The 19045-nt window shown below is 38.2% G+C and overlaps 1 protein-coding gene across 2 annotated transcripts in view; it reads right to left on the minus strand.

Moving 5' to 3' along the window:
* The window catches only part of LOC116560598, a 582130-nt gene extending 581125 nt beyond the window's left edge, over window positions 1-1005 (minus strand). For both annotated transcript variants that reach the window (XM_032292066.1, XM_032292065.1), the window contains exon 1: window positions 809-1005. The gene's annotated coding sequence lies outside the window, so the exon portion shown is untranslated. The remainder of the gene's footprint in view (window positions 1-808) is intronic.
* Between the last annotated feature and the right edge of the window lie 18040 nt (window positions 1006-19045).

Raw genomic sequence — 19045 nt, forward strand, 5'->3', positions numbered from 1 at the left:
AAAAGCCTCTGTAGGGGAAAAAGAGTTCCACCCTACGGAAAAAAGTGAACCCTCGGGCCACAAAGATGAGGAAAGAGTCAGTCTTTGGAAAAGCTCTCACAGACGTGGGTGGCTTTGGCAAGGTCAGCCTTTGGAAGGTGACCTCTTGCGCTGGTTCTCAACCTTAAGGCCGGTCTGAGAGACGCAATGAGGAGCATAGAAAAGTACAGGAGAAGGGAGAGAGAAAGGGTCGGGGGGACGGCGGGTAGGATAAAGAGGGGGCACACGTAGGGGACAGCGAAGGAGGCGGCCTGTCCCTGAGGATGGAAGGCGGCGGCCCCTCCTGGGGTTACATCTTTCCATAACACCCCCGCCCTCCGCACGGGTACTTCGCGCCGGGTCACTGCTCGGCCCCACCTCCTAGACTAAGTGGCGCGCTCTGCCTGGGTCCTGGAGGCGGTGGCGCAAGGCGAGCGCGCACCGCGGCCGTCCGCTAGGCTGGCCCTGCCGTGGAGGTCCTGACCCCAAGAGGCGACAAACGAGTGGAGGGGCACTGCTCTCCACACTGCTCTGCCGCCCCCACCCCACCCCACCCCTCCCTCTGGCTGCAGTAACAGCAGCAGCAACAGTAGCAGCAAACGAACAGAGCCACAGCGTCACCGAAATCCAAGCGGAGCCCAGCTGTGCCGGGGGCAAGAGGAGGGGGCTGGGGCGATCCGGTGGGGAGGGGGCAGGGGAAGGGGGGGCTCCGGGGCCGCCGGGGGCGGGGAGGCGGCGGGGGCGGCGCGCGCGGCGGCCGCGCCCCGGGCCCGCGGCCGGCGTCACTTACCCGGCCAGGGCGCGGGGGCAGCTCGGCCGACTCCTCGGGGCCCGCGGCGGCTCGGGGCCGGCGGTCGGCGCAGCTCGGGCGCTGCCAAATGTAAACAATCCGCCATGATTTCTTTGTTTAGCTAATTGAACCTGCCGCCGTCTCGAGTCCCAGGCGCTCCCTCTCCCTTCTCTCCCCTTCCCCCCTCGCGCTCTCTTTTATTTATTTATTTGTCTCCCCCCCCACCCCGCCCTTATTCTTTCCCTCTCTTTAGTCTTAGTAGCTGCTTTTAATGGAAGTCGAGGCAGTTGGGGAGTTGGTGCAGGGAGTGCGGTGGTGGGTTTTATAAATACAGGTAAAATAATACCCAAATCTCAGGCTGAGGCGCAGTTTCTGGAAGAGGAAGAGGGTTTTCCTCTCCTTCCCTCCCTCTTCCCCCCACCCTCCGTTTATTAAAGTATCCTCTGTGGAAAGTGCCAGAAAAATGCTGTGCATCTCTGAGTCACCTTGTCTTCCCGCCGAACTCTCTAGCACCCAAGTTCGCTGACGGATTTTGGACTCTGCCAAAGTGCCGAGTTCGTCGTTTACTTTGAAAACCTGAAATATAACTGATGTCCAACTGCGGGAGGGCGCAAGGAATCGAAGCCACCATCCAGGGGGCGAAACACCGCCCTGCCGTCGGCTCCTCAGGGGAGTGACCTCTTGGCATCAGCTCAACTCCTTCAGGCAAATACCGGGTTTTTTAGACGCGCGCGTGCGCGCGCGCGTACGATCCAAACCAGCACCAACACAGTGGAAAGCTCCCAGAGGAGCTCAACTGTTCAGCCTCACTCACATTTCCATAAATTCTTGGTCCCAATAAAATTGTTGCACAAATATTGGGGAAAGAGAAGACTCTGAGCCTTGAGTTTCAAACTTCCAGGAAATATTTAGGTCCTGGTGGAAAGAAAGGCTCAGCATTCCTTCATCTGGGTTTCTGTGTAGAAATGCGTTTGATCACTAGTTTTGACTATGGTTAATGCAGGCATCATTTAAATCCTGTTCTAGGTGGATTTATGATTAGGTTCAAAGTAATCCGTGGCAGAAAATTCTAGGGTTATGTCTTCATTTATTTAAAAAACTACTCCCCTACTCTCACTAACATTTATAGCCACCATGTCGATGACACCAAAAATGATTCAATATTTTAATTCATAAGGTTTGAAAATCATCTGCATCTTGCAGTAAAACTGTGCCTTTTAAGTTATCATCAGCATTAATCTCATTAAAAGAAGTTATTTTCTTACCTATGCTAATTTCTCTTTGGGGAGAGCACTACTGAATAGAGTAATGCCCCCCTTAGAAGTTTGGACCAACCATTTACATGTCACATAATGTATTGATCATATGGATAAAAGGGTCATCTGATCCAATCAAGAGGACTGAACTAATGAGTATTTACACTGTAGCCCAGTCACTGTGGTCATCTTACCCACTGGGTCAATTAAAAATAGGTGTTCAAACATTCTGATTAAATATAAAAGAAAGGAATTGTATTGCCAGGCAATCAAAATGACCCCAATCAAATCACCTATTTACACTTGGGTCTAGCCTATTCCCTCATGCAAGTTTAACAGAAGTTATAATCATATTTTCCACATTTTTTATTTTTTAATATGCCAAATTTTACATATTTCCTCAAATTCTAGCTTATATCTCACCTTGCAAAACCCACTTTGATGTGCACCCTCTCCCAGTGATTGGACCTTATTACTTCTCTTGGCATCAGATGTGAAACTAATGAGCTTCACAACTGGTTACCAAGGCCCTTGAATAGGGACTGATATGCCAATACATGGAAGGATTTTTTTTAGTGCACAAAATTTAGGTTTAAGAAGCTATAATTTCACTTTTAAAAATTAGATTCAAGAAATGTTTTACATTAATTTCCTTAAATACCTTCCCTGCTTGTTTAAACTTATTGACGATATTGACATTAACTTTTTCTTTTTCTTTTTTAACTTTTAAGTCCAGGGGTACATGTGCAGGATAACATTAACTTTTTCTAACACATTAAATGTTGCATATCATTCCCTGTCCATCCTCAGGATGATTTCTTGTGTCACTTGCCATGAGCTGAAATTTGTTTGGAAATTAGAGGGCGAGGAGCAAGTGGAACTTCTGTTGAGCCTATTCCAAAATTCTCATATCTCTCTTTAACAGGCAAGATCATATTATATTAATAGATTTGAATATGTGTAGCTTCATACCTAACAAAATGTAATCACATACTGACACCCCTTGAAGATACATTGAAAAAAATGGAAATTCGTACATAGCAACATTTTATTTGTAGGCTGTTACGGTAGACTGACATATTGATGGCTCCTGATCAATCACACTTTCTTGCATTAATACCCTCTTTAGTACCCCCTTCATGTACCATGTACCATGGGTTTGGCCATGCACATTGCTGTGGCTACCAGAAGTTCCATAAGCACTTGCACATTGGGGTCTGTCCTTTTGGAATGCTCCCTTTTGGAATCCAGCTGCTGTGCTTTAAGGAACCCTGCTAGAGAGAGAGACCATGCAGAGGAAAAGAGTCAAGGTACCCTAGTCTAGCCACCAGCTGCGTGCAAATGCATGAGTGACCCCAGCCAACACTACATGGAATACTACATGGAATAGTAAATTCATGGAAGCATGACAATAAATAATTGTTTCAACCACTAAATTGGGGGTGCTCTGTTATACAACAGTAGGTCACTGATACAGCTTTCTCCAGTTACAAAGATTAGCGACATGGTCAGATGACTGCCGGAGGTAAGAATTTAGCAAAAAGATGTAGGGATGGCAGAAGGAAAAATCTGGAAAACTGCCAAGTAGAGCACCCCAGAACTGGAACTTCCCTTTGTCACTTCTTAGAGCTCAATGACACCATCATTCCAATGATTTAATAGCCATTTTTGGGACTGTCTTTATGTCATCACTTTAGAATGAAGAATCTTTGAGGCTGTAAAGTGAAGAAGTCAGCAGACACAGTCTCTGGAGTTCAGCTCTCCTGCCTTCAAATCCCGGCTCTGTCCCCAAGTAACAAAGCGGAGTGAATGAACAGGAGTTTTTTCCCAATTACTGAGACTTCTAGAAATTAGGCATATTTTAAAAATACACATTTTCTCCAGGAAATTGTTAAAGTAAGACCAAGAATGAGAAAAAATGAGTAACACATGGAGATTTTGGATTCAGACACAAACCCAAACATGAAAGTGGTTACCCAGTTGCCTGTAAGTTATCTCCTTGCGCTTAGGAGTCCTTGGATTTGAATTAGGCACCAAAGGACCTGGGTCCTGTAACATTTAATTTGGTTCTGTATTTGCAACTGATACACACACACACACACACACACACACACACACACACACACTCTCACACACACCCCAGTTATCCAGATTACAAGTGGGAAGGAGGCAAGAGAGTCAATGTCTCAGGCTAGTAAAGGACACAGTTGGCTAAACTTGAGAACTCGAATAATGTTTTGTTTTTAAAAGAATTATCTCAGACTCCCATATGCTCAAAAGTTTTATACAACCGTGAAACAACATTCACACATTCACAAATTGAAGTTAGTCAAATCTATAAAGTCAAGATCTAAATTACCCACATTAATGTGATATTATTTTGCCAACACTTAGTTGCCTCTAGTCTCATGAATATAGTGCTGGCCATTACTAATAATCCTGTACTTCTGTGCTGTTGTACAATGAGCTGACCACTTTCTCTTTTCAAAGCTCTGTAAAAGTTTCCTTAGCACAGTGCTCCCCTACCTCATTTGGCCACCACTTGGGATGCGTTAAGTTCCTGTCTGTTTCAGTCCAAGATAATTAAAGCTGAGCTCCTTGGCACAACTCTAGACACAAATATGGGCATTAAAATGGTGAAGAATATTTTTATTTTTTCAGATTAGCATTGAGTTAAAATACCATTTTAAGCAAGAATACTATTAGATAAATAGCACCAGGATGGCAGTCAGGGGACCTGGGTTCAAATTGCGTGTTTGACACCAATCACAATGTAACGTCATTAGAACTGTTAGATATTTCAATTTGGGAAGAGGAAAGGTCTGAGAGCCACAAAAGGATTTTTGTTAAAAATCAAAAAATAAGGGCTTTTCATAGTGAAATCTCAGCAGTGTGGCAGAGATGAGGGGACTTTTTCTGACAGGATGTCTTTTCAATATTTCTCCTGCAATGTTTGACTTCTAACTCTGCCTAGGATTAAAGCTTATCTTCATTTCTCATTCTGATTTAATTTTTCCTCCCTCAATTTTAATTCTATAAAACTATTTTTCCTAAAAATTCTGGCATATAGTAGGATTATTTTCATGGTTTCTTTAAATTATACTTTTAACTTCCAAAATATGTCTATTAGTGATGAATAAAACAACTCTATTATTATGGTTCCCGATTGTTCATTAGGTTTCCAGGAAATAAAATTTCTTTCTCTCAGTCTCAGAAAAAGTTTTGGCTTAAGAAGATTATTTTTCAAATCCCAGGAGAATAACAATTGGAAAACCCATACATTCTGTAGTTTCTGGAATGAATATAAGGTTTTAATAGGCAGAGCTATGAAATGATCAAATTCTCCTAACTCAGTTTCATTATCCTTTGTTATTTGGAAAACTGTACCCACCGCATCCGTGGCAAACTCAAAGAGAAGAATTGCAGGGTCTTGACAATGCTTCTCTCTGCATTTGGCGCAGGTAATCGGGAAACATGAATTTCCTATTTCCAGCCAGGCACTTCTTGGAATAGGTGCAGGATCATCTACAGGCGCAGCTGCTGCTGTACTTGAGGGGTCCCAGAACCCAGACACATCTCTTTGAGCAGCCAAATGAGTATCTTCCCAACCACTACCACCTCATTCACTTTTTTTTCAGCCTGAAATATTAAAGTAAGCCTAAAATGTCTTTAAAATTTTAAACTTAATTATACCCCTTGGAATCTATGCTTCGGAAAACTGTTATTTTTTCCTTTAAATAAACCAATAACTGGAATATGTACATACATACATGCACATATGCATATGTATATTAAAATATGCTTAGAAAACACAGCCTAGTATGAAAAAGAAAAATCCACTGTTCACTCTTTCCTATGCTTTTCGAAAGCTTTTCAGAATATACCTAGTGAGGTGTTGTCTGGTCAGTGATGCACACACTTGTTTGTGAAGCAAATCTTCTCTCTTCTCTTAGCAGTAACCTATGGGTGCCTGGAGAGATGAAAATGATTTCTACCTTTATATCCTTATATTGTATGCTCTTTAAAGGTGAGTCTTGTAATGTTCTCTATTCTACACAGAAGTAATAAATACTACCTTTAGGAGATGGTGATTATAATAATGGTGTTCCCTTGCCAAGAAAGTAACAAAGGTATTTTAAATTGTATTTTTATCCCGATAGGGAGATTTCAAATAATTTAGCTAATTTTAACTAATAACTACTGAGAATTAACGTTGTTATTTAATGCAATCAGTAGTTGAATAGAACATAAATCCAAGAACTAAGCACTAGGGAAGATGTATAACAGATAATACTGAGAGATTTGTAATTCTCGAAGATAGAAAAGGGAGAACCCAAAGGAAATTAAATGCTGGTTTTCTCAAATAAAATTAGATTTTCTTATTTCTTAAAATTATCCTGCAAAGCATACATTTTGTGACACATATATTTTTATAATCTTCTTAAATCTCCCATGTAGATGATATGTGTTTTCTATATCAAGACATTTTATTTCTATGTTACCCTTTCTTTTCCCAAACACCGAAATAAACCATTACTTTATCTTGTTTTCGTAGATTATTTGAAAATATAAATTTTAAACATTTATATGTTATAAATGCTGTATCGACTTGCTTACTCTAATAAAGGCATTTAGCATTGTAGTTGCATTTGAGAAATCTATAAGCACAATAAAAATTCACTTAATATACTCTAGCATTTCTTCAATAAACAGTGTGAAGTAAAATTCCTATGTAATTTAACAGTTGCAAGTAGCAGCACTCTGTGATACTAGTTGAAAATAGCTACTCTGAAACATGAAGCACAACACAGAGAAATTATTCTATAGGTTTGCTCATTTCCCAGGGTTCTGTCCAGATTGAGCCAACTGGTGCAGAAGCATGAACTTGAGAAAGAGCAGTCTGAGCAAGCTCAGGTGTTGAGCTATTTTAGCTGTTTCTCTCTCCCCCCTCCTTCTGTTCTTCCCCTCAGGTCATTTGAAAACACAAATAAAGGTGACTAGCATTTAAAAATGCCAAATAAAGTGGAAATTTACATAAAACAGTAGTTTCCAAAGTAGAATACAGAAAAAATATCGAAACTTCTACCTATAGACACTTTTTATTATTTTCATCTAAAAATAAAAATAAATTGTGCATGTCAGTGGGCATTGCAGCTGTTCTGTCTATCTGATCACCCTGGATTCAGCCCTATTCTTTTATTGATCCCCAGAGTAGGAAAAGAGGATCCAGGGGCTGAGCCACATTCAGGAGGAGCCACGTATCCTCAATAGACACCAACCATCCAAAAGAAGGGATTTCTGGTCTTCTAAGAGTCTTTCACTCTGGAGACTGTGTTGCAAGGATGGGAAACTGGACCTTTGGGGCCGTTTTTACCTTTTCATTTCTGTCTGTATGCTATTTGAGATTTCCTTCCTTTCTTCTGTTATTTTTCGTTCCTTCCATCCTTTCTTTTTCCTTCTTCCTTCTTCCTTCCGTCTTTCTTTTTTTGGGCTTATGTTAAAGTACTTAATTTGGTTCAATCATGTCTGGGAGAAAATAAAATCAACTGTAGAAGTCTTAGTCATTTTGCCCACATAAGTCACATAAGTCATTCTGTGAAGCTGTTTTAATATGCTTCTATCATTAGTTCTCACACAACAGTGTCCATCACTAAGAGCAGATGTGATGACTTATAAATTTGGTTGACATGATAATGACATTGACTAAGTGTATTTTTGTGTTAGAGACTCTAAAGTTTTCAGATGAGTGCTCCATCAGGAGAAACGGTCTTTGAGAATGAATATCTTAAAATATAAATTTAAATACATTTAAATAGAATCATTAGATGCATAAAATATAATACATATTTTATATAATTTATACATTACTATTATCTGTAAACATATTAACGTTTTTATATATAGTACATAAATATATGTACTATATATCATAGAATTTGTATAATTTATAAATAATGTATAAATATAAATACATTAAATAGACCTAAATTATACATTACATTTAATACATAATATATTATTTATGGACATATCACTGTGCTAATTATCCATTATGCAAAACATAAAGTTTTAAAATATAAGGTAAAGAGTAAAATTGTTAGAAATTTTTATTCTGTTCATCAGTGAGAAATTTATACCTTTTTCTCTCACATGTGGTGAATACATTCTGTCCCTAATATTCTGAATATGGTCAGTTGGGGCCTAAGTGTGAAAACAAAAATTTTGTGTGTGTAAAGTGAATTAGTACTAGAGGTTGCTACATAGGAAATACAAGAGGTGAGAAACTGAGCAGGGGATGATGAAACTGATCAGCTCAGGTTAGCAACTGCAGGGCAGCTAGCAAACCTGGCCTAGAGCATTCAAAAGGTAAGAGCATCCAGGGCCCAGTCACCTTGGGGAAGCTGATCAGGAGAAACAGCTGCTGCTGGATGCTCTGCCACAGACAAGAGTCTGGAAAGAATATTCTGACCACTGCTTGTCGCCTTGTCTGCAGTGTCTGGCCAGGACCTCCCAGTGGCAAACCTGGCTTCATACAGATATGTGGACAACAAAGCTGTAGTGGTAGCTCTCTTGTGATACAGAGTCGAACAGGGAAAGCATAAGAATGGGAATGAGGCAAACAGGCCCAGTACCTGCCAGTGGAACTTTCTATTTTTGCAGATACTTTCTGTTCTTTCATATTTCTACATCTTGAAACATCTCCATCCATCTAGCTGAAATGCCCTTCTTTCTTCTCTTTGCCTATTAAACTCCTATGCATCCTTCATGAATGAAGCCATTTATTCCATGAACATTCATGGAGTTTATTCCTGAAATTAAATCTATTTTCAAAACTTCTGATTATTCAATACTCACTGAGCCAGCATTGTCTAATAATTCTTAGCAAAGATTCAGAATTGAGACTGACTGGGTCAGATCCTGGCTCTGCCACCTGCGAGCTGTGTGATCATGCCTCAGTTTCATCTGTAAACTGGGGATTATAACAATACATACCTTATAGAATTGTTAGTTGGATAAAATCAGTTAACTTTTATATAGCACTTTGAACAGTTCCTGGCAGTAGTAGTTTTCTTGTATGTGTTTGTTAAGCTAAATATATGAATTTCAAGTCACATCTTTTTCTGTGCTTCTCCAGCCCTCCATCTGTATTGCTATCATAGAATTTATTATATCGAGCAGTAACTTACTCATCTATTACTGTTAAAATATGAACTTACCAGGAAGTTTCTATGATTAATCAACTTTGTATTCTCAATACAAAGAGCATAATAGATGTTCAATAAATATTAGTTTAATTAATTAATCACTTTATCTAAACCTCCCCTGTGTCACAAGTCATGAGATCAAATGAGTAGTACAAAAGCAAAGATATTTTTAGGAATTCAGAGAAAAGGATCTGTTGGAATTGACATTTATGGAGAAGGTGGCATTAAGCTGTTAAAAATTAGCTAGGATTTAAACATGTAAAGCTAACCAGAGAAGCTGGAGGGAGACATGAGCAAAGGCCTGGAAGTGAAAAAACGTGGGGCTAAGGACAGGAACAGTAAGTGAAAGGTGATCCATTAGATGTGGTTCAAATGGTAGGTGAGATGATCCACTTTATAATGCAAGCCAAGAGCGCTCAATCTCTCTTTCACTGTGATACTGTTAATGAACACAAATTATAGCTGCATCATTCACCTTTGCTTGCTCAAGATGAACTACAGCGCCTTGCTTACCAGTCAAGAAAACACATCTATCAATCTATCTATCTATCATCTATCCATCCATCCATCCACCCACTTACCCATCCATCCATCCATCCGCCCACCCACCCAACTATCTATTCATTCATCCACCCACCCAGTTTATCTATCTATGTACCTATGTATCTATCTATCTAATCTATCTATCAATCAAAGCCTTAACTATTTTTAGTATCAAATGTGTGTAAGCTTCAAATTATTCCATGGTTAAGAATTGTTACTGCAAATAATGAGAAACAGTTGAAAACTTAATTGGGTATGTTTAGATTAACTTTCAGAAAATTTATTGAAACAAAAATCTATAAGTTACTTGTTAACAGAATCTGGAGTAGTTATCATACACCCAAATTCCCCAAAAATAGAAGTATGAAGAAGAAAAATCAAGCTAGAGGATAAAATTAATGGCCAAAATTCTTGTTTCAATTACTCAATAAATGAAAAAGGATTATTATGTACTTCATTTCAGCTAGAGAATTCATTCTAAAATCTGAGAATTGAGACTCTTTTGTAAGCAGCTTTGTTTTTCTTCCTTTACATGCATGGTGTACTGCAAAGCTCCTGAGAGCTGTTATTTGGCTCTGACCTACTTTGAAGCACGTTTCATTTTTGGCTGGGAACTGTGAGAATGTACACTTCCTTAGGACAGTAAGAAATGCCCATCTTTGGGATTAAACCAAGCTTCCTGCAGAGGTACTCAATGGTGAATTGGTCTCAAATAGTCTAAATTCCTTGCCTCGTGTGATGAGGTTGTTCTATTGCTTGGTTTGGTGGTAAGTAGCTTCAGGGATCTCTGGATGTGTTGCAGTCCATCTTTAGGGTAGATTACCTTTCTGCCCTTTTACAAACTTCCTGTATCTCTCAGTTCCTCCACCTCCTTCATGGATCATCTTTTCTCTGTAAAGTAAGTGAAACTTTATCACCTCCTCTGACTGTTATCAGCATCTCTCTGAGACTTGATCAGCTGGATGAAGATATTTTCAGAACAATTCAGCCAGCATATATAGTCCCTTCTGGATACCAATTATTTCAAACTTCACACAAAATATGTCCCCTGATACTAAGAGAGAATGTTTTTCTGCATTTTATGTTTTCTTATTATGCTTGGTGTGTGTTTGTTTGTTTGAACCTAAGTTGAGTAATTTTTTTTTTTTGAGACAGAGTCTCACTCTGTGGCCAGGTGCCAGGCTGGAGTGCAGTGGCGCAATCTCGGCTCACTGCAACTTCTGCCTCTCGCGTTCAAGCAATTCTCCTGCCTCAGGCTCTCGAATAGCTGGGACTACAGGCGCACGTCACCACGCCCAGCTAATTTTTGTATTTTTAGTAGAGACGGGGTTTCACCATGTTGGCCAGGATGGTCTCGATCTCTTGACCTTGTGATCCGCCCGCCTCAGCCTTCCAAAGTGCTGGGATTACAGGCTTGAGCCACCAGGCCCAGCCAGTTGAGTAATTTTAATAGCTCCTTTGCTTTACAAAAGGTAAATAAATGAAGGTTTTATTTTATTATAATTTATCAACATGGTGCAACTGGTGTACTACAGGCACTTTCTTGTACTCTGGTCCCAATGTCCACTTTCTTTGCTGGAAGAGCTTGTGATCTTGGGTGATCTGGTAGCCAGGTTCCAATATGGCCCCCAGTAAGTTTTGTCTCTTTCTATTTATGCTTTTGTGCAATCCTCTTCCACACAGAATAACTTCTAATACTGCAGAAATGATGAAGTATGGCCTCTGGGGTTAGGCCATAAAAGATACTGTACCTCCTACCTTGCTTTCTTGGAAATTACTTTGGAAAATGCCAGCTATGCCATGAAGACACTTAGCCCTATGGAGAGGTACACATGATGAAGAACTAAGGACTCCTGACAACAGCCAGCACGAGGCCTGTGAGTGAACTATCTCGGAGGTAACTTTCTCGGCTCTTATCCAATCTTCAGATGACTGTAGCCCCGTTTGACATCTTAACTACAAGCTCATAACGGACCCCAAGCCAGAATCATCCAGCTTAACCACTTCTAACTCCCTGTCCCACAATAACTGTGTGAGATACCAAATGTTTCTAACCCACAGAAAGTCTGTAAGAAATTTTTCATTGTTGTTTTAAGCCTCTAAGTTTTAGGATAATTTGCCATCCAACAATAGATACTCATACATGGGACCTTCTATCCTTAGCTACAGCAGTCTTGCCTCTCAACTTTTCAACTCACGTTGAAAAAACTCTCCACTAAGAGAACAAATTTTCTCCCCAACCCTTTTCAGCTCTATGAGAAAATGATATTCCTCTTACTAGCATGCTTTTGACCATTGTGAAGCATTCAACATTAACTATCAGTAATTAGCACCCATATCCCATACTTTTTTGTTGCTGAGTTTCACTCTAACCTCTGTAAGGGGTAGCAAGGTGACCTATGTGGCAGAAATTTAATCTCAGCCTGCTGCAAAGGAAAAGCAATATATACAATATGTTACCATGAAGTTTTGTTTGTTCCTAAGAAGAAAATAATCTCCTCTTAAAATCATTTTTTATCTTATCCCCATGTCAGTAATCAATGGATATCATATATTATTTTCACAAATTTTATTATTATTAATGGATTCGAGCTAAAATCCTGCGTTCAGATTTTATTTGTACTAATTTGTAGCCTTGACCTTGAACAAAGCAATTTCTCTAGTCCTTAGTTTTGTTATCGGTAAAATGGAAAAATTAAAGTCCATTGTTTTGTTTACCCCCAAATCATGTGTTTATTTGGTGTTTTTTATTTGCTAGGGCCTGTACCAGAAGTAAACATGATAGCATGACTCCTGCGTTCTTGGACTTTGTAACTTACATTTAATATTGCATTATTTTTGGAATAAATTCAGTCTGTGAATAAAAATCAATTCAACACATATTTTTAAGCATCTATCATGTTAGCTCTGAACTAAGTGCTGATGTTCAGAGTTCATAATTATACATTCCAGATTAATAATACTAGAATGTATCTAGCCCTTCATACTTTGCAAGGTGCTTTCTTATAATCATTCTATGTGAGGTTCACAAAGGCCATTTGTAAATGCAATTTTTTTTCATCTTGACTATCCACCCACCCACCTCTAACTCCGCCTTTGAGTATATGAGTCTCCTGCTGTATATCCTCATATATGTTGTTCAAGAGCACTTATCCCACCTCTAATTAAATAGTGAAACAGAAAATGTGTTAAAGTCTGCCCCCGCTTCTAGTTTGAACCACATTCTAGCTTATTACTCTATCATAGTATTTAGAACATAGAAGGTATTTAATAAATGTTTATTGTGTAAATGAATTTATTTTCACTTTTATATGTTTGTAGATGAAGAACCTGGTGTCAGGTTAAGTGGCCAAAGTCATATGTCAAATTCTGCAAGTACCAGGTTTAGGCAGGTGACCTTGCAGAAGGTTTGTACTGCTTGGATTAGATAGGATGTGAGTTTAGACCATTCCTGTCCTGTGCCTCCTACTTTGATTCTTTTTATAATTTTAATTGCAGCCACAGCAAGAATAACGGAACACATAAAGAGAGGGGTTCAGAGCGAGACAGGAGGTGACCAAGTACTTAACCCCTGTTCTTCAGGAATCTTGCTCCATACAGCTGACTCCCTCAGTGAAAGAAATTTTGCCAATAATAAGAATGAAAAATTGAATTAAAGAGTTAAATTTCCACGTGAAAGTATTATTTTTGATATTAGATCTCATAAAATGTAATATATAACTGGGCAGATAATTAAGTCCTTTGAAAATTTGCTATATTAAACAATTTTATTTAGTATTAGAAAATATAGAAATTGAGACAAGAAGTTTGTCTTGATGTCTTGTCTCCATTTATTATTTTCCCATTCCCCATTACAGAATCCTAATGGGTGGATTGTCTAAATTGAAAATAAGCCTTCATAATGATAAAGTTATATTTTTTCTTTCCCTCTTCAAAAGCTAGCTCCTTTGTTTAGCAAACTGTATTTACTTGCATTATGTGTTTTTGCTCAAGTGTCAATTTCCCTGTAAAGTCTAACTCTATTAAAATATATTTGCCTATGGCCATGCCATCTTTAAATTTTCCTTAATTTGCATGCACTTCATATCTCAATGCAAAGCCTAAAATGTCTGACACAAAGTCTATACATAACAATACTTTTGATTGACAGGAAGGTTTATTATGCATTGATATGACATCATATTTATGTATAACAATGACTTTTTGACTGACAACTAAGCAATGATAGAATTCTGGACACCTTCTATATACTATTTTTTATAAGACAAACTAAAATATCCAGGTAATTGGCTGATTTTTTTTTTAGATTTCATACCAATTCCTTAGCATTGGGTATGGAAAGACACAATGAGCTAATGTCTCATTCTTTACCTTTTCCAGTAGTGAAAGATATTTTGTCCCATATGATTCTGCTTCCTTTTCTAAATAGGGATCTTATCTGTTAAAAGTTAGCAATATTGATATTGAATGTATTGATTTTTAAAATAGGCAGTATTACCACTGTTTTGTGGAATATTTTCAAGATCTCCAGGATAAGAACAGAAAGTCTTAATGGAATTCTTCATGTTGGTCTCATGCTAGGGCTTTCAAGAGGCATTATCCACATCAGTACATTTTTGTCAGTCAATTAACTCATTTCTGGAGCACCTACCACGGAGTTGGCAGTCAATAGATGCAGGCATACCCCAGAGATATTGTGGGTTCAGCTCCAGCCTACCCAGTATTGCAATAATCATGAAGTTTTTGTGTTCCCCGTGCATATAAAATTTATTTTTACAGCCAGACATGGTGGCTCATGCCTGTAATCCCAGCACTTTAGGAGGCCGAGACAAGCGGATCATCAGAGGTCTGGAGTTCAAGAACAGCCTGACCAACATGGAGAAATCCCCCTCTACTAAAAATTTTAAAAATTAGCTGGACATGGTGGCACATGCCTGTAATCCCAGCTACTCAAGAGGCAGGAGAATCGCTTGAACCCAGGAGGCAGAGGTGGTGGTGAGCCAAGATCACACCATTACACTCCAGCTTGGGCAACAAGAGTGACATTCCACCTCAAAATAAAAGTTATGTTTATGTTTACACTATCCTGTAGTCTAGTAAGTGTGCAGTAGTATTATGTCTAAGAAAACAATGCATATATATTAATTAAAAACACTTTAGTTCTATAAATTGCTAATGATCAGTGTTACCTCCTGAGAGAAGACAATGTAAAATAGATTCCATTTTATTTAAAACAATGGATAGGTAGTTCAGATAAAAGTAATGACAGGCTATAGAGTAGGATATAAATAAATACCATAACTTTTATGTTTTTTAAACTATTTTTAGAGCAGTTTTTTGTTCACAGCAAAACTAAGAGAAAGATGCAGAGATTTCCCAAATACCCTGTATCCTGACACACACAGAACCTCCCCAATATCAATATCCACCATCAGAGTGGTATATTTGTTACAATTGATAAACCTACATTGACACGTCGCTATCATCCAAAGTCCATAGATGTGCATTCTATGCCATTTGGACAAATTTAAAATGGTTTATATCCATCATTACAGCATCAAACAGTATAGCAATTGCCCTAAACATCCTCTGTGCTTGGCCTGGTCATCTCTCCCTCCCCATAGCTCCTGGCAACCACTGATCATTTCACTGTCTCCATAGTTTTGTCTTTTCCAGAATGTCATATGGTTGGAATTGTAAAATATGTAGCCTTTTCAGATTAGCTTCTTTCACATTGTAACATGCATTTCATTTCCCTTTGTGTCTTTTCATGGCTTGATAGCTCATTTCTTTTTAGCCATGAATAATATTCCATTGTCTGGATGTGCTACAGTTCATTTGTCTATTCACCTGCTGAAGGACATACTGCTTGCTTTCAAGTTTTGGCAATTATGATTTTTTTCCATGAGTTATAATAACATACTTTGGGTCATTCTAGTTTTGTTCTTTTTGTATCTGCATCATTAAAAATTACTTGATAATGCTGAAGTTAAAGTTTTTATGTATAAATAATTATGTCCTCCAATAACATAGGCTAAAATTTCCCCAAAATGTGGAAGTGCAAATTCAGGATAGACAAAACTAACTTAGTGCTTTGGAAAAAAAATTGTCTACTGTTGTAAATTAAATAACTGCAAGCAAAATAACAACATCTTGCAAACCTGAGTTTCTACAACAAGCACCAAGGGGAGCTCCTGTAAATGCAGTGGCAGAGCACCTGCGTCACTGCTGGCAGCCAGCCAGTGGCAATGAAGATGGGGTGGGGGCAAGCAGCAGCCAGCAGCTCAGACGTGTTTGGCACCCATGAGACACCCTTTGAGGTCTTCCAGAAACACTTCACAGAGAAAGCTGGTCATGTGCTGGGTTCTGTATAACCAGGCTTGCCGTTGTTTTCTCGGGAATGCAGGAGGATACAGGGGCATATTCAAACAGCAAAATTTGAAAATACATTCTAATATAGCCTAATTTATTTTCATAGGCTTCTGAGCTCAGGGACAGCAGAATAACACTAACAAAGCTTAGAGTATCTTCCCAGGGATGAAAGACTCCAGTCTGCAGAGAGCATCACTTCAAGATGGAAAGTCAGAACTCAAGAGAAATTAGTGTGAATGCACACTTTATCCAAGAAGGAATTATATGCACATGAGAAGAGTAGGCAGCATCTGAATTGCCCACACCAAGACCCCAAATTCTCTACAAATTTTGGAACTTTGAATGATATTGCTTCATTCAAAACTGTGGGGTCTTTAAAAAGCATATTTAGAAACATGACCTTATACTAATGCTGGACACGAGGAGGAAAGTAGGTAGGAAGAAGGATGGGGCTTAAGCAGCTCATGACTGGAAATGATCTTAAGTTTACATACATGGAATTAACTGATCAGTTACTAACTCCATCTGTAAGATGATGCCGAGGGAAGTGGAAATGAGGCTCACAGAAATACTGGCTTTGTGAGGTGATACATGCTTGTGGTCCCAGCTACTTGGGAGGATGAGGTGGGAAGACTGCTTGAGCCCAAGCCTGGGAGATCAAGGCTGCAGTGAACCTATCATCATGCCACTGTACTCCAGCCTGGATGACAGCAAAACCCTCTTTCAAAAGGAAAAACAGAAAAAAAAAAAAAAGAAAAATACGGACCTTGGGACATCCTAAAAGTATTCACTCTCCGAAGTTCTATCCAAACATTCTTTACTAATTGCCACACTACACAATGGGCAAGCTCCCTCACTGCCTTCTGATTAAGGGAATGAAAGCTCCTTGAGGACTAGTGTTGTATATACCGCCATCCTCATAGTTAACTAAGTGTCTTTGCACTTGTCAGAGACTTAGTATCTATGTATGGAGCCAAAAAAAAAAAAAAGAGGAAATGGTAATATGCTCTTTGTTTTTAAATTGGTTTTCTCTCTCAATTCTAAGATTTCCACTGCAGAAGAACCTCTATCTTTTCCCATTTTTGCTGTCCCCCTCCCGATACATCTTTATTAGGTTTAAATTTACAATGGCCCTATGGGGAAATGTCCTCATTTTGCAGTCTTTCATTGCTCTGTTTCTGTTCTTTCTCAACTTAATAACTCATTAGTTCTTCAGTTTCTGTGGTATTCCAATGAAATAACTTGGTTATTTCACACACAAACACAAACAAAATCATTGGAAATTAGTTTTTTCAACAAGGCAGAATCATATCACATTTAAACTCACAAATATTTCTATACAACTTAAAAAATGAATATAAGTCATTCTGAGTTTTAAAAAATGAAGGAAATGGTTCAAGTGATGGAAAAAGTCTGTAGCTCCCTAGAGGCTGAAATATTATGATAATCATTTTCATAATTCAAATGAATACATAATTACTAGAACAGCAGCAGGGAGATTTACAATTCACTAAACTAAACCAAAAAATCAGTAGCAATCAGTATGGGAAAATGTACCCTCTTATATCTGAGGTAAATTAATTTTGTTACTGAAATGTCATTATGTTGTCATATTTCCACTCTTATCACTTATTCAAACATATCCATTTTTCTTTCCTAATGTTTTATTGCTAAGATAATTGAACTTTGCAGTTTTTATCTCAGGCTTATATTACTTAAAAATCGCTGTGTGCATTATTACAAGGAAAGGGCAAAGGCAGAGATAGGACTTATTTAGCTCTCATGGTTTATGATTGCATTGAAGCTTACAATTGATTATAACTTCCTAACCTTTCTTTTCCTACTCATTACCCTCTTCATTTTATACTAGTATTTCCAGCTATTAGACTATCTTTATTTAGGAGGCACAAAAGGAAAAGACCAAGAAGAATTTGAAAAATAATATATTTTTGTTTTGATGTTTCAATTTAATACAGGTTTGAAAATGCTGAACTGTCTAAGGTATACTAAATATTCATTAGGCAGTTTAGATTTTACTAAGTTCTAAATGAAAATGACCCAGCAAAATCAAATTGAAATTTCATAGAGTACTTTTCAAGTATGGTTCTAAAACATACATTAAACAAAATGAATTCATTTGAATGCAAGTCTCTCTCTTTCTCTAGAATACATACACACCCTAGGGTTTATTATGCTTTCAGTTCAGTGCCTCCAAAATGTGTGTGGTGTGGATCAAATAAACAGTTCAACAGCTTTCATAAGCAAACAATCTTATGGTCTGGTATATCTATAAACCTCTTGTGCTATTTCTTTATGCTTTCCCACTTACAAAGGTTAATACAAATTTCATTTGAATTCAAGCAAAATATTCTGCATAGACAAATCTGTTCAGAAAGAGCCCATCAGAATTTATCCATGTGAATCCAACAGCTCTTTATGGACTTGTAGAGGCATAGCAAAATGTGCTCACTTTTAGAAATCAGACTTGCTACTGCCTAGCTCTGAAATTATAGACCTCAGTGCAGGAAGTACTTTAGAAATCATGTAGCATAACTCTCCCATTTAAAAAATGGTAGAATTTAGCATACATTTAAAATGTCCTTTACCTTTGGTTATAACTCTTGTGTTGATGCCTGTTTTATTTGATATTGACATAAACACTCTAGCTTTTTTAATGCTTATAGGTTTCATGGTATCTTTTTCCATCTCTTTCATTTTAATCTCTGTGTGCCTTTATATTTAAAATCAACCAATTTGAGACAACTTATAGATGAGTTCTGCTTTTTATTCTAGTCTGATAATCTCTGCTTTGTAATTAGTGGTGTTAATTTACATAAACTATATATAATTACTTAGTTGTT

The sequence above is a fragment of the Sapajus apella genome, unplaced genomic scaffold (genome assembly GCF_009761245.1).
Source record: "Sapajus apella isolate SASKATOON/1434 unplaced genomic scaffold, GSC_monkey_1.0 scaffold26, whole genome shotgun sequence".
NCBI lineage: Eukaryota > Metazoa > Chordata > Mammalia > Primates > Cebidae > Sapajus > Sapajus apella.